Raw genomic sequence first — 23,749 nt, 5'->3', positions numbered from 1 at the left:
ATGCAAATTTGGCACGACGTGTGCCAAATCAAATTCCTCCATTATTCACCCTCCGTACTGCAGTAGGCTAGAATGGTTGTTGGTTTACTTTTTCTTTTTTTTTTTTCTTTTTTTCTTTTTTTTTTTGCCTCTCTTCTTCTTGCGGACGTGAAAACAGCTCCCGCAAGAATAGATACATATCAAGTTTTCAAAAGAACTGCATAATGCTACGACTAGATATACCATGTTGTTCAATTATGCATAAACTACGCGATAGAAAAGTCTAAACTTTTATGCTAACAATATGCAGGACTCGGTAAAATATAAGAATATGTTGAAAATAGACTTTTTCAAGTAGCTTATTCCTTCTTAGGTGCAACAGGAAGAGAAGAAAAGAAAAAATCTAAATTAAACAATTTTTAGTCGTTCGATAGCGTGCGGTGATTAGTATTTTTTGCACTTCCTTTTTCGGGACGAAAAGAAACAAAAACATCGTACTATGAATCGAATTTTTCGTATATCATGAAAAGTTGATTTTTTCTCGAATAGATTCCTCTTGAACCACCTGCAGAAGATTTTTTTCATCGGGCTATTTAGGCGTTCAAAAATCATCAAATAAGTGTTTAATTACTTTCGGCTCACGATTAGTAAAAAGAACACGTAATCTCTTCAATGATTGATATACGGCGAATTCATTTTCTTGAAAAGAAAAAGTTTGTAAAATTTGAAAAAATTTGTCTATTCCTGAGGTAAAAAAATTCCCAGTGATGATAACCCGATTTGGAATTGAAAATTTAAATTCATGTTGAATAATTTTTTTCTCAAATTTTTGCATCTTGAATTATAATTACGTAAACTTTTTTTCACCAAGGACGGTATAACGTTGAAATTCTTAATTACAGTGTACATGAATTATGACATTTCACGTCCGAAAAAATGAAGAAGAAAATATAACTTATTGCTACTGGAAACCGGGGAGATTTATGAGAGGATTTTTTTCTCTTCAAGTGACTTGTTAGGCCGCGCCGGGCATTCTGAACTACAAAAGATGAAAAACAAAAATCTTGAACGTCAAGCAAGATCGGAGAACGAAAACGAAATAATGTTCAACCGCGAAGCTGTCAAAAATTATATTCGGTATATTGTAATTTCGTCAGACATCAACCCCATATATAATCGTTAAATAAATTTTATCCCATGAGAATTGCAACGCGCGTGGCAAACGAACAATCTGGATTCATGAATTGGTGGGAAATTGATATTTCGCTCGACGATTACCGTCCAAAGCTCCACGTGGTTCGCAACAGCTGGGAAATTTCAATTTAACCCTGATCTTAAGCCAGGCCGGTGGTCGATTGAAATGTCTAAAGGACCGGATCGGCTACGGCGGTAAATCCTTTCTCCATCCGCGACCCAGAGCTTGTCGAAATGTGGAGCAAAGGGGGCGGTTTATGCCGGATATTCGATGTCCCGGCGAGCTGAGGGGAGCGTCGGGGCTCCTTAATGACTATTAAATCGTCTGCTCCTCTTATCGTACAGACTTTCGGCTCGTTAAGCGTGTGAAGAGCGGATACCGCCGGCAAACTGATGCGAAATTATACCGGCGAGGGGGAAAAATGAGATGAAATAACAGGGGTGGGTATCGGGATGGCGGGCTGGGCCTTCATCTCCCCCTTTACGGCCCAAACTCACCCTGTTCTTTTCGATTTTTTTCTTTTTCTTCGATCTTCGAGCAGCTCAGATTCAGGTGGCATCGCACCTCGCAGATTTCCTTTATTATTCGACCAAACACAGCCGTGCGTAACACTTTTTTACACCTACGATATGCAGGTATCATATATTTAGAATCGCGTTTTCAAAAATCGTGAAGAGAACTCCAAAGATTCCGATTTTTTTTTCATCGGCTATCGGCAGCAGATGAACGTACAAATCAGTAATTGGAGTGTCTCACTCGATCCTCCGAACCGCTTGTACGAGAATATTTCCTCCCCCCTTTTTTATTCCTCAAGAGATTCGCCGGTGAATGCCGAGGTGAAGGCGGCTGAGAAGTTCGGTAAATAAATACTGGAAGCTCCGCGTTCTCCGAGTTGGAACGAGTGGAAATCAGTTCTTTCAAGAGTTCCACTCCTCGTGTATTGTGCGATGTAACGTTTTTATCGGCCGGTATGCGTAATATATATGCGATTCATGCTGGAGATTATTTGTTAGTGTACGTTGCGATTTTCCGACCCTCTCCGAACACGGTCAGAGAATTATTTCCTGACCCGTACCCGTCCGAATTCTCAAACCACGGTTTCAACAAGCTGTCGTAGTAAGAGGAAGCGAGAAAAATAAAAAAAAAATATATGGATCTGATGAATTCTGAGTCGATTGAGTCAATTTTCATTAGCTCACTTCAGACTGAAATTTATGCTTGTCGGTATAAATATTGTTACGTAAAAGGGCGAAATAAATAATCAGGAGAATTCAAAAAGACTGGGGCGGTTTATCTTAGGACAAAAGTACAAGGAGACGCGTGACGTTTTAAAGTCCGTTTCAGGAATCCCGCAAGCTGCTCGTTGATTCCAAAAGTCGTTCGTTGTCATTTTGATTAATCAAATAAATACATGCATCTTCGAAGGGGGAAACCGTAACAATATATAACGTCTGTCACGTAGACTCGAGAATGATACTTACCAATTTTGAGACGAATGGAGGAGTCTTAATTAATTCCTCAAGATTGGACCAACAATATCCAAGATGTATTAGGATAATCTGAGTATTCGCTTCTTATCGAGCACGCTTTGTTCTTCTCTTGTTCCCGTCTCCTTTTCTCCTTTTTGTGATTTCCACATCACCTCTTTACTCACGGCGATCGTTCCTTCGCGGGGTGTAAGATAGATTCGTCTTGGGTAAGGATGACGGTAGTTAGTGGTTCCCCCGAATGTGCTGGTGACGTAAAAAGATAGGGCGAACGAAAGGGTTTCCCTAGCAGAGGGGTCGAGGAGGAAGGAGAAGGAGAAGGAAGGAGAAGGAAGCAAGGGTGAAGTAGCGGCGTCACTCGACTGGTTCTGATCTCCAACGGCGGCAGTTGTGTCGGGTTGGGGTTGAGTGTTAGCAAATTGTTTACCTGGCAACAATGGGCCAGATGATCCCGGGAGCTGCGCTGCCTGAGGATCCGAGAAAGCGGAATGGAGAGAAAAATAGAGCAAGCTGCGCGGAGTGAATGAGGAATAGAGAGCGAGAGAGAGAGAGAGAGGAGGAGGAGGAGGAGGAGAGACTCCCGTTGACAAGGGATGAGGGAGCCGCAGATATAGAGAAAGCGGGAGGACAATGCGTCACTCTTCTCCTTCCATCCCGCGGGAAGAGAAGGCGTCCACCAGATCCTTCACCGACTGATATAAAAACAGGCTCTCTCTCTCTCTCTCTCTCTCTCTCTCTCTCTCTCTCTCTCTCTCTCTCTCTCTCTCTCTCTCTCTCTCTCTCTCTCTCTCTCTCTCTCTCAGGCAAGGCCGAGGGTGTATATACTTATACATATATATATGTATATATATATGTATATATAAGGAGACACCAGCAGCTATCACCCGTATCCGTATCTTCCTCCGTCTTACGTCGTTGCGCGCAAACAATTCACTGCATGCAGCGTCGTGTGTTTACTCCTTGACACTTAGATCTGTGGCTAACGAACCGCGGCTTAATTATCCGATGGTTTCACGGACGCGGATATCGCGTCGGGCTGTTACGACGGCGGAACGTTAAGGCTTCATCGGTGCAGCCAGCTTTGGTTTTTGAAAGAAAAATTGAATCTAATCACCTGCAAAAAGACGTCGAAAATTGTGGTGTTGAACGATGTACGATAATGGTGTTGGACAGTGTTGAATTGGCGGTAAATTGTAGTACGTTGAAGTTCACGTCGCAATTTGATTAGAATGCAAGTTTTTGAAATGTCATTTCTGGAATACCTGGAATTTCAATCGATCAAGCTCGATGGAGAATACTAATAACTGAAAGATCTAAATAGTAAACTTGTATATTCGTTCATAACTAGGACTCGGAACAAGCGAAAAGGTTGAGGTTTCAATGAAAAATGTATTTTTTTTTAAAGATTTTTTATGACTGAGGTGATTTTAACTCCAAATAAAGAATGGCAATGGAGAGTAGGAAATAGTCACGTTTTTTACGTTTCTTTTGCACATTTTGGAAGATTGTATCTAAGTTTAAATTGTAAATTGTCTTTCAATTTTGCAAATTTCGAAAATCACAAGAGTCATTCCCAGTTTCAAACTATCGAATAACGAAGTCACCGTGTCAAATCCTGATCTAACAACGCAACTCAAGTGCGCGTAACTTTTGTATTTTAAAATATCTGATGAAAAAATAAACAATTACATGTGGTCCGTACATTTCGATGATAAAATATAAAATGTTTTTCCTCGACGGCCGAATTTTACGCTGGTTTTAAATAATTTTTTTGAGAGACTTGAATTATTTCAACATGAAAACGATCTCGGACAAATTCTCGCGAGCGCGTGCAAACTTGTTCTATTTTATGCCCAGTCACTGAAATCCGTGTGTCGTTGGTGCGAAGTTAGAATCGTGTCGTACAAAAATTCTGTTCGCTGGGTAAAAACCGGCGTACAAACGAGGCTTTGATTACCGCCGGAGGCGCACAGACCGCGTCGTTTCACGTGGCTTATAGCTATGCGCGTTTGCACGCGAACTTCGTTGCCGACACCCTGTCTTCTTGGGGGGATTGAAACCCCCGGTATTCGCCTGACTCCGAGCATTCCGCCGCGACAACTCATTCGTGTCAACGTGATATAATTCACTCGATATATGCATTCGCTGGCAGAACGCAAAGCCGCGGCTGATCGCCTGTCGTACCTTATACGGGTGTAAGCAGGAAACCCCCGTTGAGTTAAGCAATATCGTTTGCAAATTTATCGAGATGTCTGTGGGAGGAATGTTATTATCGTCGCGGAGAGGAACGCTCGCCGATAACACTGAGCGAAATTTCATTTATTATCGTGGAAAATTATATGCAGCCAGCCTAAGTGCCGTTTTAAATTACGCGGGTCAACACGCGATCTTATGTGGTGATCGACGGATCGCGCGTCGACCGCGTATCGATTTATCGATGTGCGATTCTGATGTAAGCAAAATTCATAAAAAATTATTTGATCGGGTTAGGATGAAAATCCCGAAAGACGGGAAAGTCGACGACTGGTCGAAAACCCGGAATATTCGAGATACGAATTTTAAAACAACGAACGATCACGCGATAGAATAAATGTTTACGTGAAAGTTTATTTAACCGAACGCTCTCTTGTCCGAAAAAGTATTGTCAGAACAGTCGGCATTCCGAATGACCAAAGCACGGAACGTGGAGATACGGAAAAATGAAAGCTCCGAAATTGAAAATCGAGATCGGATAATACTTCGAACAGCCGCAAAACCGAAAATGTTAGTTGTCGACGATCAAAGATTCAGAAGGTGCAAAATTACGATCCGCAAAATGTAAAAGCGCCAGAAATTCGAAAGGCTGCGGTACGGTTGTCATAGTTATGGAGACTTGTGCCAGATGACAGAAGGCACTGACCGTTGGATATCTACGTGTGGCGTTGCAGAGAATAAATGTGTTTCTGACGTCATTTAACCTTTCGGCATTCTGGCCATTCTGTCGTTAGCGAGCTTCGGGATTTTGACCTTTCGAGTCTTGGTCAGTCGTTACTGATAAAATCCGATTCGTAGATTTTCGACAAAGGACGAGTCTGACATTTGAAAACTCGACTCTTTGACTGTTCGGTGTTTTCGTAATTCAATATTTTGCCCCTCGAATCTTGGCCATTCTAAAAAAAAAAAAAGAAAAATAATGACAGTGCAAATTTATTTATACATTTTTGCGTTCTCAATTTGTATTCTTCAACGAGTCGTCTTTTCGTATTTATGGTGTTTCTACGTTTTTAACTGTCAATGATTTGACTTTCGGGATTTCATCGCGTCGACGCGTTTTGGTCTTTCCCATTTTTGTACCCCACCCGTCTGATCCAATATTATTACGAGTTGATGACAAAATGATATGCAGTACAAAATTATCAATGAATGACAAGTCCCTGGTTTAATTTCTATCTTCTCCAAAATCGTTCATTTAATTTATTTATATATAACGCAACACGTTACAATAACGGTTTAAATATTTTACAAGCTACTGTTCAGTTTGATTTCAGTTATTGTCGATACATTTTCTGGTCATCGTAACGTCGAATCTGTCTAATTAGTTCGTTACATTTTTTTTTTTTTTTGGCTAAATGGGGCTTCAAAATCATTTTATTGTTACACCAAAATCAAACCGAAGCAAGAAATTGTAACGTGTATAGGTACTAGACATTTTTTGATCGCAGCTATACAAAATTCGATTTAATTTCGTACCCAGTACTGTGTTTTACCGTTACGTTTAAAAAACAAATATTTAAAGACTATACTAATCACTGCGAGAAATTTTTCCCGGTTCAGAGGTATTTGCAACGGATTTGATATGCATATACGTCGGAATGTACGGAAAAACTTGCCCGATGAAAGCCGCCCCTGTCAACTTTCGAACGCGTTTCCAAAACAATCGAATATTCATTTTATGCCAGTACCTGTACGAGAAGCACGAAGAGTTTTCTAATTTTATTCACGTATGTAATGTTGATGACAAAGAGAAGTTCTAAAATGGAGAAAACCAATTTCAACAAGTAATTTGACACACTTGCGAGCCATATTAAGAAGTCCCATGATTCGGAGTTTCATTGAATAGGCATTTGTCAGCGAGAAAGTAAAATTGAAATCTCTCTCTCTCGATATTTCGTGAAAAATTTTATAATTTCCTGGGGAAAAAAGAGGAATAAAGAAGCTCTTCTGATTCAACCAAACTGAAAAAGGCTTGTTTGAATCGAAACAAATAAGTTTTTGCGGCTGGCATAAAAACGAGATTCAGTTTCTCAAATTTCACTTATTCTCAATCTTTCCATGCCTTGATTGAAAGTTATTATTATTACTTTTTTTTATACGATAATAACGTAAAAATCGTAAAATTATGCCAGCAGTATACACAGAGAAAAAATTTCATTTGTACAGTAACTAGAAAAATTCAGTGATACTTTTTTGGTAATTGCAATGCAAAATCAGTTTGCTTGGTTTACTCTACTTTTTTTAGCTAAACAAGGCTTTAACGTCAATTTATCGTTGCACAAGCGTTAAATTTTCGCAACAGTTGCAAGAAAATACAGCAACAGTGATCGTAATGAGAAAGAATAGTAACGGATACCAGACTTTCCGGTAACAGCTGGAAAACTAATTTTCATTCTCTACCTAGAACTATATTTTTCGATTGTGGTAAAAAATGAAAATAGTTAAGAACCGAGCGGTAACCGGATCTAAAAATTTCTCTCAATGAATTCGCAGTAGAGTTTACGGCAATTGTGGTGAAATCTACACTCTTATTACCGAGTTTTACATTTTGGTTAAATCCAATCGCCGTACATCCTACGAAAACTATTTTTGCCACAATACTTACTGCACATTTGTAAAATCTACACTTAATTTTCTTGTCCCTCCCCCCCCCCCCCCCCCAAACACGAAATTGTTCTCCACATCTCTATACTTATCTTCGCTCCTTTGTTGTTCTCCATCCGAATACAATTGCTGCAGAATAATATTATCGATTTATTTGTCTACGATCCGACGACGTATCGGAAAAATTTTTCTCTACCTTAAATAGCTGTGAATTTTCTTCGAACTCGTAGGTACAGCTCGTTTTGTATGTATGCGTGTACGACAAGGACGAAAGTCGGAACCATGCCCGAAGTAGAATAAAGAATAAAGTTCGTAAGTCGTAATGCTATAATTTTAAAAGATGAATAAAAAATTCAGGAACCCATACATCGTTCGTTTGATGTCTTTATTAGGCCGGAAACCCGGGAATCAGTAAAGTCGTTATTCACGATAGTCACCCACATAAAAGTCACTCCACTGTAGGTATATGAACAGTTTTTACTCTTTTTCCTCCTCATCATCTTCTTCTTCTTCTTCTTCTTTTTCTTCTCCTACTTCGTCTCTCCCTCTTTTTGCTTTCCTTATATCATCAACCCCTCCGAAACTTTTTACACCCCCGATATTCTTAGCAGCGCGTGGAATGCGTGGGGGTTTGCACGTATGTAATATGTATGCGAGTGTGAATCTACTGCGTCGTTTCTTCTCCTCCAGACGTAAGCAGCCGTTTACTTTTCTCGTTTGCCGGTTGTGTTTATTAAGCAATAATTTATTTTTGATTCCTTTCATTTATGTTTCACCGTCGTTTCTTGCTGAAATCTCTCCCGAAACGCAGTTTAAGTAGATTTATTCCATTTTTAGAATTCCTTGAATGCCGGCATGAGGCTAATTGCATAATTATTTACTCTCGTCTAATATACTTTCAAAAAATATCATCATCACTCACGGTAGATCTTAACATTTCTTCTTTTCGTTTCAAAAGAATTTGCAAATTCAAAGGAAAAACACATTACACTGAAAATGGTTTTAATGTCTCATTTACAATGTTCTTTTGTAGAATCAAAAAGTCTACGAGTAAAAAATCTGTACCAATTTAAATAATTATAAAATTAATTTTGTATCAGACGTTTCTTGCCATAGCAATAAAAACAAAATAAAAAATGATAAATTTCACCGAAGCGTCTCTCTCAAGGTCTTGATGAAAATTTTGAAATTAGGAAAATCTGTTTTATAAATTTTATGTCTTCCATTTTTGGAGTGGAAAAACAAGACACTAATTCACATTCATAGTTGGGAAAGTTAACAGCAAAATCGTCGAGCGCCGTTTATTGGTCAATTTAACTGATTGTTTTTCGCGATAATTGGAAGCTGATATCGCTGTTTTAATAGGGAGTCGTTTCACGTTTCGGGTTTCCGGTTTCCGGTACGATCGTTACTTGCCCATCGGCAGAATTGCGCCTTTCCCAAACTCTCGCTCCAATACCCGTACATTCTTTGTCACATACGCAGCTGGCAGCTGGCAGGATATAATCTACTTTACATGTCTTGCACAATGGTGATATCGGAGCCGAGAGGGGAAAATTTCGTGGCTTGGAATGATGCTTATCACTTACGGGTTGGCGAACAGACCGGACTTAATAAAAAACGGGCTGTGTGCGAATTGGAAAACAATTTGAAACTGGTCGGATAATTCTTACGATGCTGTAGATTTCGGCTTGCATGTTACGAATTCTGACTTTTTCGCATATTTCATTACCATTGAACTTAACCTTATCTGAAAAAAAAAATCGCCATTTAACTTATGTAGAATAAAACAGAAATGATTGTAACGAAAGTCGATAATAGCCTTTGTTCATGTAAAACTTATGTTCGTAGACACCGATGTTGTAACCTGAATGCAAAATAGTTAGGATGAGGTTCGATGGACAAGTTAGACGCATATCGGGATGAAACTTGAAGATCAACTGCGCATACGCCAAATAATTCAATCTCATTGGTCGGCGAAATAGTCCCGCAGCGATATTTTTGTCTGCGATGCAGGCGGGCCAACGTAAACAAAATGTCTACGTTTGAATTTTCAAAGAGCATAAGCATTAAATTACGACCGTTCTTTGAAGAATCGACTTTCCGACCCAATAACAAATGCTTCCCAAACCCTTCCGAGTCACCGCCTCAATTATTTGAGATTCTAACCTCGAAAATTCGTATCAACTGCATCGCCGCCAGAAACAGTTTTACGGCTGAAAACTCGGGATGGCCAGCCTGCGCGAACAGCCGATAAAACTCGCGCATGCGCAGTTGATTTTCAAATTCCAACAGATTGTCCCGGTATGTGTACGAGGCGTTCTCTCTAAATAATCAACCTTCTACGGCCGATGCACAACCGGCGCCAGTTCGTAACGAGAAGCGTATGATGTAAAGAAATTTAAAAGCTTATTATCCATTAATGAATATTATTCGTTGCAGTATGAATTCCTGTGGGATTAAATTTGGCCGAGACAGGCGAGAGTAACCTTTGAAATATACCACACTGATGTTAAAGATTGCTAGATGAGCAATAAAATTTTTAAAAAAAAAGAAAAAAACAAAACGGAAGAAAATTATCCGTAACCGACAATTGAATTTTTCTTGTTTGCAATTCATTTTTCCCCAATCTTGACCGTTGTTTTATTTATTTCGATGAAATTCGTTCTCTCTCCATTGATCTACGTATACCTACATACGAATTCGTATAAATCGTACCTACCGTATCTATATTATGATATATTTTATTTGTTAGCAAAAAAAAGGTCTCATTCAACGAAACGCCGAGACACGTGTGTATTTATTTCGATCCAATATTCCCCGAAAAAAATTTCATCAAGATCGGCTTCCCGGACTCCCGCTCTTCTTATTCGCCGCTAGAAGCCATCGAAAATCGCGATATCATCAGTCACGGTTGGTACACGAGTACGAATGCCTCCGCTTAGGCACATACGTATAAGATACGTAACTACGCGTCATGTGGTGTTCCAGCCGGAATAGACGAACGCTGGTAGCACGCGTGTTGAGGGGTGGATCGACACCCCGGCGAGATATCCCAGACCTCCGACACGCGCCTCCTCTCCTTGCCTTCCATTCTTCCCTCTTCCAGGTCGCAATTTCGTGACTCGGAGAATTTCCATTATTCCCCTGGATACAGATAAGCAGAGGAGATGGGAGAGGCGAAGGGTCGGATGGAACCAAGGGCCACGTTCAGCTGCTTCGAATCGATGTTGGACGCCCTGTGATACGATAACCCTCGGCGCGTTGACGTTTTGGGGGGGGGGGGAGGACGGGGGTTGAATGAAGAAACATTTAACCACAGGAATGACTGAAAATTCGATGCGGAGAGTAGCGACTATTTTTTTTTTTTTTTTTAGCTGTCAAGCGGTACGGATGATTACGCCAATTTTACAGGCAAGTCATGATGATAGGTGTAAAATTTTCAATTTAGCGGCTAGGTGAAGCCAGCTTTTCACGTTTCGAAAAATATCGTTATTTCGCAGTGGGAAAAATTTCCGAAATGCTTTAAATTATAAAAATACAAAAAATTTCCATATTTTGAAAACTCGACTAGTTGGAAATCACTTAAAACTTGCAAAATACTGATCCTGCCTCCCAAACGGTTCGTTTCCTCAACGTTACAAAATTCAATCTCAGAATTTTTATATATTATCAGATATACTTTCGTACAAATATCAAAAGTTTAGACTCAACCGCCTTTGGAAAACATTTGAATGCAGTCGAATCGAAATTTGTTCACCCGTTCACTTACTTATAATTGGCTAAATTCCATATACATATGGTTATTTTTCTGAATATGTCGGTCAACTTTAATAAACAAAGAAATACCTACTATTAAAAATTTCGACAAGTTTTCAGGCCTTGCGAAGAAATCTTTAAATAAAAACACGAAATTCCTTAAAGAGTACATTTCTTGAGGCACAAAAAAATGGAGAAACCATATTTTCCACATACTTTGACTCAGAAACATGTTTAGCAACTCAATAAAAAAATTCTGTTCGTCAACTGAAGTCAAGTGGGAGTCGGGCTTAAAGGATCAACATCTATTTTTCCCGAAACTTCGAAACAGAGGTATAAATCTTTTTTATAAAAAGAGGTACTTCATGCCTGATTCAAGAGACCTAAAACAGTTTTCCATGATTCAAAATGTAGGTACCTGACGGTAATTAATTTTCCGAACAGGCTGTTCCGTCTGATCGTTAGTCTCTGCCGATCGAATACACTTCCATTCACAACTCTCATTTTCTCTTCTCCGAAGGACGAAGCAAAGGCCCTTCTACTGTCTGACCATTCTACTTTTCGACATTCACTCCTTTGACCCTTCGAATTCGATCAGGATCAGTTCGTCCGACGATTCGGCGTACTTTCTTTCACCTCCCAAAGGGCAAAGTGTGCCCGAAATCACTTTTAAATCCGCGATACCCTCATCTCGTTGTAAAAATGATCGAAAAACAACCGCAGTTGGACTTTGACCCAGTTCCGTGATGGATGAGAGTAACGAGGATCATGCGTGTAATGGCATTTACGGCTACCTGTACAGGGGGAATTCAAACCCACCGAGTTCGTCTAACCCTCGCCATTTTTGATTTTGTTCAAAAATATTTCTCCAGTTTTCCCACGTCTGGAACAGTATCCTGAATTTTTTTACATTTTTTATTCAACTGGCCAATTATTCATAAATATGAAGAATGATTCTGATTATCATGTGATTATTCGTATTTTGAAAAGGATCTTTTTTAAAATTGTCAAACACTCGCATTCTCTTTTCCAAACAATTCAAGACCGGTCCCGTGCTGCTCCGAACTCTTTTTTTCTATTTTTTTATTTTTTTTATTTTTATTTTTTTAGCACTTTTAATTTTTTTCACCAACTTAAAGATTGTTCCAACCTTCTGAAAATTACAATACGCAAGCGGGGATATCCGACAGCAATAATTTTATTCCGTAAATACAGTTACAATTTTGAAATAATCTCTGGCAACGATACTTCAATTTTTGTTACACGAAATCTTGGTACACACACTCTTTCCGCAGGATCCAACTTACTTTTGTTTTCAAAATGGGAGTATCAGTCAGACTTATATTATTCATGAATTTCGAATAGTCTTGTAATTTTTCCTTGAATATTTTTTTTTTTCTTACTTTTTTTGCGGTGATCCGACTTGACTGACATTAATCTGAAATCCGAAAAAATGAACGCGCTTGCCGCATCCAAAGTAGTAAAATTTCGAAGCAGATTTCCCGTTGCGGCAAATTTCCGAACAAGTATTATCACAGTTTACCAAAGTAGCGTATCGCTAAACTTATTACCTGGCGAATTTCCGGGTTCCGTTGACTTCCTCATCCCGCAAAGTCCTCAGGGATTTGGCGCGCTGCGCTGGGTTCCAGAAATCACACACACGGGTCTTTGCACAGGTACGATTTGCGTACATGTTGTCATATATTCATGTACGCCACGGTGTTTATGACGTACACACGGATATCTAAGAGAAAAGGGGTGAGTTGGTGCGCATTGAAACTATTATATATACGTCGCAGCGTAATTTTGTTAGGATGGCGGTATTAGTTTTGCATACGTTACACGTACCCCGCATTTATACTTGTATTAACGAAGGGTCGCTACTACACCGAACTTCGGTTTACCCTCAGCGTTTGGGAATTGAAAGTTTAACTCACGCATTGACTGGTTTATAATTATTGTAAATGATGCATTTTACAATCGTTGACATTATGATTTTTGAGGAAAAAAATGAATTTGAACGGGGCGAGAATAGCCGAGCGTGAAACGAAAAGTAAAAAGAGAATGAACAAATTTTTGTACGACAAGAATGTTTACACGTCGGTATAAGTTTGGAATATCAATTTATCATTGCCGGGTATTATTTATCTTTAATGGAAAGGATCGCTGTCGAATTAATTCTAAGATTGCAAGTGGTTTGAAAATACAAATCGTTTGGTTGATCGGATAACTATACTCGTGCTTTAATATGGTGTGTCAACAGCGGCTTTGTGTCGCTCGGATTAATTTCTATTTTGAATATAATAACTTTGAGCGAGAAGAGGCGATATGAAAATTTGTAATTTACACATTTTTCTACCCCGAACAGTTCCACCATCCATCATTCGTCAAATCGAATTTCAATAAAGCGTTAAGTTTAAAATGCACGAGGATTTTGAAATACTACATCAGACAAAAATTGCCTTTGAATTATGACTCGTCTCGCCAAAAGTCGGTAATAATTAATTTTAACATTGTGGTGTAAATAATGGAAAATCACTTACACTATCGATTCGGGATGTAATGAATTGAAACTGGTAAAATGAGAACAACTACAACAAAGCAACGTAACTCTTCATCCAGTGTTCTCGAATTTCCGCACGAGAGTCAATACGCTTGGTACCAGATCCGTGCGAATTGATTCACCCGCAGCTCCGAGGATAATGAATCTGGATTTTGGTCGGTTATAATACCATGCACAACCTATTCGCGACAGAGTGCATATAACTATTTTATACCCATTAGAGTCCCCGAACTTCGGGAATATAACGCAGAGCAGGTATGCAAGCGGTGAAAAAACGTCGCTGTTGCGGAAATCTGCGAGGCTCGCACCCCGTAGCAGATTGTAACGGAAATCGTAAATAACAATTTTCCTCACGCGTAGGTGAGACCGGCTGAAACAACACACCGCGGTTTTAGCAATAATAATTTAAAGTAAACATAACAACATTATGCGCGAGGTGAAAGCAGCCGGTGTACAGGCGGCAATGTTGTCATAACCGTCACGTCGTCACGTCGCACTGCTGTTCTCGTGTAATTGTAGATTATAAATCTACATACCTGTATTCATAGCTGCTACGGCGGATTGAAATGAATTTCGAATTAAATTGGACATATTTGCACTAGCGTGTCGCTTCGAAATCGACTCGAACGAATGGACCCGCTGCTGCGACACACGTGTGCCACTGACGCCAAGTAAATTATAATATTTTTCACCGAGGGTGCATTCGACAATCCACGAAATATATGAAACTTTAATCCTTGCGCTACGCACAAGGGTAAAAACGACCCTACGGAGTCTTGACCGTAAATTACATGTGAAAAACAGCCGAAATGATACGGTTTGATCCAAGACTGTAAGAATATATGGAAATTTAAAATTTTATTCACTCAATTAACTAATAAACTTTACGCATATTTCACAAGGTACGACGAACATAGCACAAATTTTTTTCTTTATCGATATATAAAACACGAGCCGTCCTTAAGTTTAAAATTCATTCGTTCATCCATTCGGTCATTTATTCATTTCACGTGCAAGTTCTTTAAAATGGTGTATATTGTTGAAATTGTAAATAATTGTCTTTCATCGATGCACTTTACTCTTGGATTTCACTTGGTTTATTTTGTTTCTTCCTTTTAAATCGTCTCTCTCTAAGTTTGATACAGCTTTTGGAGTTTTTACTGTTTGAGTTTTAAGTGTCTATCTTTGTGGTAACTTTGCATTGATAAGACGTTCGTCGATCTTCGGTATCTCATGTTCGATCACGTGAGACCGGAACCTCCGCACCTCCTCTCTTCAAGAGAGTCCTTGACCAAGAGCTCTTCTTCTGAATATATTCGAAATTGGTGACGACACACACCACGTGTCCCACTCCATGGGTCAACTCTCATTCGCTCTCGTTTTGCTCTCTTAGCGGATATATTCCAATCATTACAATACAAATAATGAAATATCGTAAAAATCGTTGATTCATTCTTTTTTCCAAAAATTCAACTTCACTCACTCAGATAAATATCTGTGTCTTGAGAATTTTATAGTCAATTCTCAGCTCAAAATATCAAAGATTTAGTGAGTCAAGATTTTTTGAGTAGAATGATTCATTTTCCGTTACATTGATGTATGGTATATACACATATATATATATTTTTTTTTTGTTATTCAAAATTTTATTTTACCAAGAGTTGTTTTATGTATTGTCCAAGTATCAGATCCTTGAATAGATCCTAAATAACAATATCCAGCGAAGTTGAATCGGCGTAATCAACGTCCGGACGTCATCAGTTTGGTAAAACGAATAGAATCCCCATATCGTTACCCCTCCGAAGTCGTATTATACACCGCATGACAGTCTCCGCAGGTTTATCGTGTAACAATCTTTCCTGAATAATTCAAACAAAGATCCTGTAGCAAGAACAAGAACGGTAACAAGAAGCATGGTACAATGCCTGCAGTGCAATAGTCGTTTCTAAAATTGAAAGCGGGTAGAAGAGAGAGGAGAAGTGGTACCTTGGAGCAGGGCTGCAGTACCTTGCGGCTGTAATTTGTCATTTGGAAGGTAGTCGGGACTGTCGAGGTGGGAATCCGGTGCTTGGATCATGGGGTCTGGTTGAACACACTCCTCCGCATTCTCCTACACCATCCAGCTCCCAGACAGTGTCGTGCCTACGAATAAAGGTTACCAGAGCTTCGCAGAAGGATGGAAAGAGGTGGGTAACAGAGGTGTGTCCAGGTCGGATCCAGCCGGTGCCTCCTGTTTGCACGGAAGTCCATATTGGTTCTCGGTCCTTGTCTCTTGTCCAGCTCTGCAAACAGATCGATTTACGTACACGACCGGGGGTGTCCACCAGGTATCGAATACGTGGTCCTAGCCACGATGAACGGTTGCTGGGGAAAAATTGTTACCGTTCTCACATTTGCTATCCCTGTTTCGATTATCGCCACTGCGAGTTAAGCGCCGTCGAACCCTCGTCAGAGGTAACGATTTACGTCGCGTTTATTTAATAATTTCACAGTTATGCGGGAGCCGGAAGAAATGCGATCGGACGATTTTGATCGATTTCCTGGTCTGTTTATGCCCTCGGCAAAAACAAAGCGTCGATTTAAGACCTTCTTCTCTTTGGATTATCATAAGTCACTGTAAAATACGATGCGAAGTTCTTATCTTGAGGCCTGGGAATTCTCTGTAAGATACGCGGTGGCCGTACCAACTCTTTAAAAATCTCCGTCCTTCGCTCTGTATGTTTTTTTTTTCGACGCGAAATAGCGAAAAGTTTTTTGTCCTTTGTACGGTTGGCCTTCGAGCGAAGAACGTTCTACCGGCACAAAGCAGCAAAACTACCGCATATCTACTGTAATCTGCAGCTCAAGGACGTTATGCCGGTCCCAAACTCTTACTCCTCAAGGAATCGTCGTGGGGTTAAACTCTTCAAAAAAAGGTCGAGGGATTTTAAACGAACTCTAGTATTTTCACGGAATTCAGAGGACCTCGTTGCGCAGGTGCGATTTCACCCAATTGCAACTAATTCGACGAGGTTCCCATAAAATGCATATGGGTTTCTTAGTGTCATCGGTCGTTATGGATTAAAAAACACGTATTGACGTTTTTTTTGGGGGAGGGGGCTCGTCAGATTAGAAATTTATTGAAAAAGAACTGTCCAAATGTATGTGAATACAAAATTGTAATGTGAAGGGCCGATTAATTAAAACATAACCAACCAACACATATATTATTAAACTCAAAAATACACAACGACAGAACCAAGATAGAAAGAAAAGGATGACAAACTTACATTTACCAAAGTTGAAAGTGGCATAAAAGCCCTCAATTACCGTATGTATATTTTTTTTAATTTTTTTTTCTTATTATATACCGTATGTATAAAAATATATTCGCGTTAGTATTCTTATTCTCAGTTATTATTCCTCACTGGCAGTTGATTACGCGATGTCTTTCTTATCTCATTCCCCACCAGCTATGGAACTGTACATTATCATAGCCTTAGTATAATGATTGGGCGTGGTGAACAAGCGAAAATCCGATTCCCTCGAGCCTTGAAATTCAGCCCTGCGCTGCTAATCGCTGTTATATTTGAGGGTTATTTTATTTGCTGGCAAAATGTCACGTGTTAGTCGCAATTAAGATAGTCATCGTCGCTTCAAAACATCACAGTCGAGTCAGGGTGCGTCAAATAACGCGCAAAGAGTAACGGAACACGAAACGGAGATGAGTTTACGCTACGTGTAATAATAATCGTCGCGTTCGTGTGTAAACTTGCAGACCTAGATACGGTCTTTTGAAATCGGATCATTGTACCCTGGTCCAACTTTTAATTGAGCTCGAATAATACACAAGACATCAGCCTATTATTGAGAATCCCGCCAGTCACTGCTCTTGTTCTTTACGAGAAGAATAATTTCAGAGCGATAATTAGCTTAGAATAATTAGCATCTGCATCTCGGTACAGTAATATTTATTAACGACTTAACCTTTCGGCTAACTTGTTTTCGGTCCGAAACAAAATGCGAGTACGATTCTATTCGAGTTACGCGACAATGGCTTCCAATCTCTTACGCTGGCTGCATCGGAACTCATTGTCACGTAATTCGTACAGAATCTAACTCATATTTTTTTTCGGCATCGAAAACAAGTTAGCCGTAACGTTGAGGCATTTGATGAATATTACCGAACATCAAGTTTGGACCATGCACCGATGCTTTTGGACAAGTTCGACAGCGGATTTCTTTTATTTTGCGTACACCATGCAGTGATAATTACTCGAGTCAGAGTTCTTCTTGTCGCTGTAAAAGTTGTCAACTTCAGTTTTGGCGTTTGAGAGTCTTTTATTTCCCGAACAAGCTCGATAGCGGACTTTATTAATTGTCGAGAAACCTCGGTGACGCTTCCAAACAAGAATCTAGATCGTCAGTGTGAGAAAAATGTATTTGAAAAGTTTTGGCCAATTCGGAATAGAAGCTGCAGACTTTTAAATCTCTCTCATAGCTGAGTGCTCGAAAGATTCTTTCATGCAATTTCTGAACAAGGTAGCTACTGCATACATTTAAAAATTTCTACATTTTCGATAAGCCACGGTGACTTTTTCAAATTATAACAATATAAAAAATATCGTAGCTTGTGTTTCGAGAATTTAATCAGTTCTCACCAATCCTGCTCAGCATCGATACCGTTTGGACTTTTATATCTGAGATAAATCTTAGTGCTTGAACGCGTTGAATTCTTTCTTACAGTTCCTGGTCAAGATCAATACCGGACTCTTCCATACGGACAAATCCGGTTTCAGACTTGTCCGAAACGTGGAGTTCGTATTCCAATGTTTCGGGTGTGCGGAACACAAGCACTGACACCTACGTACGTACCTGAGCATCGGTCGATGTGTGTGTTCCTAACTTACGCGTCAGCTGCCGCGCATATCCACACAGCACCGTGTACTATGTATCATCGTGTAGCTGCTGCGACAAGGGTGGAGTGTGAGGGTGGGTGGTCAGCTAGAAGCACGTGTACATACGTGGATACACAGGTGTAATTAGGAAGCAAAATCATGGACGTACTGGAAGTTGGCAGACCGCTAGAAGCACAATATTATCGTGACCTAATTTTAACCGGACAGCTGAGATAAGCTACGTTAATGATAGAATTATAATGCCGGAATTCCTACGCTGGCTGCAACACCTACACAGCTAGATTATCGCTGCGACGAAAATTGGGCATTAAACAATTAACCGAGCCCGTTTCACAATGGCAACGCCTGCGGCGCTAATTCAACCGTGATTTGCAACTATTTCAGTTTTATATTTATTTTTCTTACACCTCTTTACCGTAATGTATAGTAGTCGTGTTCACGAGCAGACGGTTACAAAAATTCTGACGATTCAACAATTATCAACAATTTTTATTTCAATGAAAGTTTATCTAATTTACGTTTAAGGGTAAAAAAAAAAAAAAAAAAAATCGAAGTCACTGAAATGAAATTGCGGTTCAATCTTACGTTAATAATCGTATTCGTTCTATTATAAGAGGTAGAAATCTTTTTATTTTGGATGTGCAGAATTATTCCCGTTTAAAATTTGTTTCACCGCTGTTATCATATCCAACTTTGGTCACTCACTGATACAATTGAATATTGATTTGTTCGCTTAGTGTTAAAATAATTTTCACTGCAAAGTTGACATCGTATAATAAAGAATTAAAGAGGGCATCGATAGTTCAATCGACGTCTGAATTCATAAATTCATGCAGTACTGTCTTAAATAGTAGATAAGATAAGAATGAGAAGAAAAAAAACGAAAATAATCATTTAAAAAAACAGGAAAAAACAAATAGGAATAATGTTAAAATTCTTTCCGTTAGGACGTAACTTGCTGGAAATTCTTTTTCGCTTTATCACACGAAAGTACTAAAATTTACGAATGCAAGTTTTAACATCCAACGATTTAGTTTTAAGTTTAAACTCGCCGAGTTCCGAAAATTATAATTATCAAACCGATCAAAAACGGATTCTTGGAAAGGTTGAACCGTGCAGAAACATTTTTCTAAAATACGAATTAAGAAGAAATAATTTTCGAAAATCGACATTGATTACCAGCCTCCGCCAACATAAGTCAGTGTCCTTTCTTCTCCTTTTCTTCATAAAAGAGATACGATTCCGTTGCCATCTTAACGACGATTAGATCGCACGTGATCGAATACACTCCGATTTTCAAACTCAATCAGAAAGCATCAGGGGGGGGAATCCAAGATGGTTAGCGAGAAACGCAGTCTGCAGTCGCAGTTGCAAATTGAATAAAGTTAACTTGGTCCTGCAGGATATACGGTCTACTCGCGGAGCGGAGCGATATTCTCGAAACATGGGCAGAAGCCCGCGAAGCGCATCCACTGCAGTCTCTGCAGTCTCGGATGCACCGGATACATATGTTCCTGCAGGAAATGCATCATCGTAGTTGGAATCGCGGGGTGCAGTGAACGGCCGATCGCGTTATTTACGACTGTAATCAACTCCGTGAACTCGTATGTTATACCTGGATTTGCCGTAGGTGGAGGAGGTGCAGGGTAGATAATTCCCCGCAGACACGCTGTAAATATTACCTTATACCTACTGCTTTTTCACTCGAGGGCCACTCTTGGAGGCTTCTAAGCGCCTGTATGAGGGATTCTCCGTCAACTCGGCCACTTTTTTTTCGACCATCTCAGATCTGCCCCATAATTGGTTATATCAAAGTACTACTAAGAGGTACTCTATGTGAATTTTTTCAGATTTTTTAATTCATTATTTGAGAAATTGCCGTTTTTTTTTTTTAAATTAATATATCTCGGAAACTTGAAGTCACTGGAAAAAAATGGTGATTTTTTGGCGATATTGTCACACATATTGGAAGACCCTGTAATTTTTTCAGCAAAAAAAAGGGTCCTTTTTGAAAAAAAAAAAATTATTTCTTCCTTTTTTGGTAAAATATCAGCGTTACCGGAACGTGAAAATTTTTTCAAAAATTCCTCTCGAAAGCTAACACAAAACTACAACTTTTATGCACGGTCATTTTTTTTCAGTTACTTCAAATTTCCAAGATATATTCATTTGAAAAAAAACGGCAATTTCTCAAATAATGAATTAAAAAATCTGAAAAAATTCACATGGAGTAACTTTTAGTAGTACTTTGATGTAACCAATTATGGGGCAGATCTGAGATGGTCGAAAAAAAAGTGGCCGAGTTGACGGAGAATCCCTCATATATGCCTTGCGAAGTTTTCGCTAAGGAATGATTTCCATCTACCCAAGTCATGCGTGAATTTTAATGCCCGTTTCGTGCACGGAACAAAAATATTTTCATTTTTTTTTTTGTTCCACATACGATTGTTCTACCAAATTTAGATACGATGTCTGAATATATCTGTTGTATACCTTGAAAATGATATAAGTAAAGCGAAGTTGAACACCAAACGGAAAAATATGTAATGTAGATTTAACATCTCCCGTGGTGAATGTATGGATAACGCTTTTTTGGAGTTAAATCTACAGTAGTTGCGGCAAGACTTACAAAACCGATAATAAGAGTTTTACAATAAATAGTAATAGTTGCATTATGCTAAGGTAGATCTACCACGATTAATGTAGATTTGACTACAAGAAAGTGACGTCCATATATTCACCACGACAGATGTAAAATCTATATCATATATTTTTCCGTTCGGTGTACAATTTCGCTTCATTTATATCAGGTCTTCGAGGTGTATGACAAATATATTCAGGCATCGAATTTAAATTTGGTAGAACCATCGTATGTAGAATAAAATATCATCGATAAAGATTCTCTGGGATATTTTTTGTATTACTTGAGACTCTGTAGAACAGATTCGTGTATAACCTGAGGTCTCAGCCCACGTTAAATATATTTCTGTAGAATTCTATGATGTAGAATGATTCAATTATTCGGTGAAAAAGAAACAATAAAATATTTTTCACCGAAATGTTATTTTACAGAAGTAAACCCTCCAGAATCTATCGGTGTCAAATTTCAATTTGGTAGAACCATCGTATGCAGAATAAAATATTTTCGAAAAAGATTCTCTGGGATATTTTCCGTATTACTTGAGACTCTGTAGAACAGATTCGTGTATAACCTGAGGTCTCAGCTCACGTTAAATATATTTCTGTAGAACTCTATAATGTAGAATGATTCAATTGTTCGGTGAAAAAGAAACAATAAAATATTCTTCAACGAAATGTTATTTTACAGAAGTAAACCCTCCAGAATCTATCGGTGTCAAATTTCAATTTGGTAGAACCATCGTATGTAGAATAAAATATCTTGGGTAAAAACATTCTCTGGGATATTTTCTCTATGACTCAAAACTCCGTAGAACAGATACCTGTAGAACCCGAGGTCTTAGCTCACGTTAAATCTATTTCTGTCGAAAGATGTGACGTAGAATGATTCGATTATTCAATAAAAAAAAAACAAGACCGAATAGAATATTCATCAAGAAACTGTATTTCGTAGAATCGATCGGCATCGAATTCTAATTCGATAGAACCGTCCTATGTAGAATGAAATTCCTTCGAAAAAGATCCTCTGGGATATTCTCTGCATGGCTTTGGAATCTGTAGAACAAATTCATGTAAAACTGGCGGCGCAGAACAATCCTTTCTCCGTTAGCTAGCGTAACGCCGCCATCTAGGGAGCGTACTTAATTTCGGGCAGAGGGGTGGTTGACTGCCGCTGACCCGAGATTAAAAATGTTTACGAGAATGTAACTACCCCGTAATTTGCTTTCCTCCCCGTCTGTGTGCGTGTTTCCACATGTTCGCGTACATCTGTATTACATGTTTTACGTGCACAGCGTAAAGACACTCGGGGAATTGCGTTCTGCTCGCGTAACGGCTGGCGCAGGTTTGTACCTGTGCAACCTAATGCGAATATGATTTGGACAACCTTCGGTGCGCCACGTATTTAGTTGGAAAAGACGTTTCTTGGCGAAAAATTTAAATCGAAAATTACATGAGAGACGGAGTAAGCCTCTGCAACCCACGTTTCGTACCAATTTATACGGAAAATTAAACACCGACTCTCGATTTCCACTCTGTTAATCTGCCTGCAGCGTTAATCGCTCGTTTAAAATTCCTTCGCGGAATAAAACATTCGCTGGTGAAATTGAAAGAACGGACCTCGACTCAAGTCTGCGATGTATAACTTTACTATGGAAAAACCTCAGCTCTTTATATTCGTGAATTTCAACAGGGATTGAAGTCTGACAAAGATTATTTGTATTCTTAGAAATTTTACATCGTGTAGCAGAAGATAAAAATTTTCGTGTGTGTTTAATTTGCAAAGCAGCTTGACTCGTTTTTTTTTGTACACTTTCATCGGGTTTAATTGCAAAAGTCTCGTGTTCAAACATAGGACAATATACAGATCAGAAAAAATTGAAAAACGCAGATTTTTCAACATCTAATTATCCCAAGTTTTTACGTATAAGATTACAACAATTTTCATGAAATAGTTACTTTGCAAAATTTCCAAATTCTATTAGTACGAGTGATTATGCAAGAAAATAGTACGTTTGCTTTTAGTTTTGGAAGCATATTCGGCGAAGTGTCAGAACGAAATAGTATCGTTATGAAAATATAAATAAAGAAAAAAGAATCTTAAGATATGAGAGGCTTACATGAAGCTGTGACTAAAATCAATCGAGAAAACTCGACTTATTGTAAGAGAATGTATCTGCTTTTCATATAAAACAAATGTGAAAAATACGAGGTTAAATTCAAATCGGTCCGTTATTATGAAATTTAGTAAAATCACACTTTTGTAATGTCCGCTTTTAACACATTGTAGATTGTTCATTTGATCCATTGTTCTAGATTCTACGAATTATGAATCGTAGATCCTAAATTGAAAAGAATAACGTTGCATGCAAAA

General features: G+C 38.9%; 1 protein-coding gene across 1 annotated transcript in view; it reads left to right on the top strand.

Moving 5' to 3' along the window:
* LOC107223203 (limbic system-associated membrane protein) overlaps nucleotides 1-23,749 on the top strand; it is a 216,212-nt gene that overhangs the window by 1,503 nt on the left and 190,960 nt on the right. The window lies entirely within an intron of this gene.

Source organism: Neodiprion lecontei, chromosome 3 (genome assembly GCF_021901455.1).
Source record: "Neodiprion lecontei isolate iyNeoLeco1 chromosome 3, iyNeoLeco1.1, whole genome shotgun sequence".
Taxonomy (NCBI): domain Eukaryota; kingdom Metazoa; phylum Arthropoda; class Insecta; order Hymenoptera; family Diprionidae; genus Neodiprion; species Neodiprion lecontei.
The sequence above is the reverse complement of the archived record's forward strand: the minus strand, read 5'-3'. Positions and strand labels throughout refer to the sequence as shown.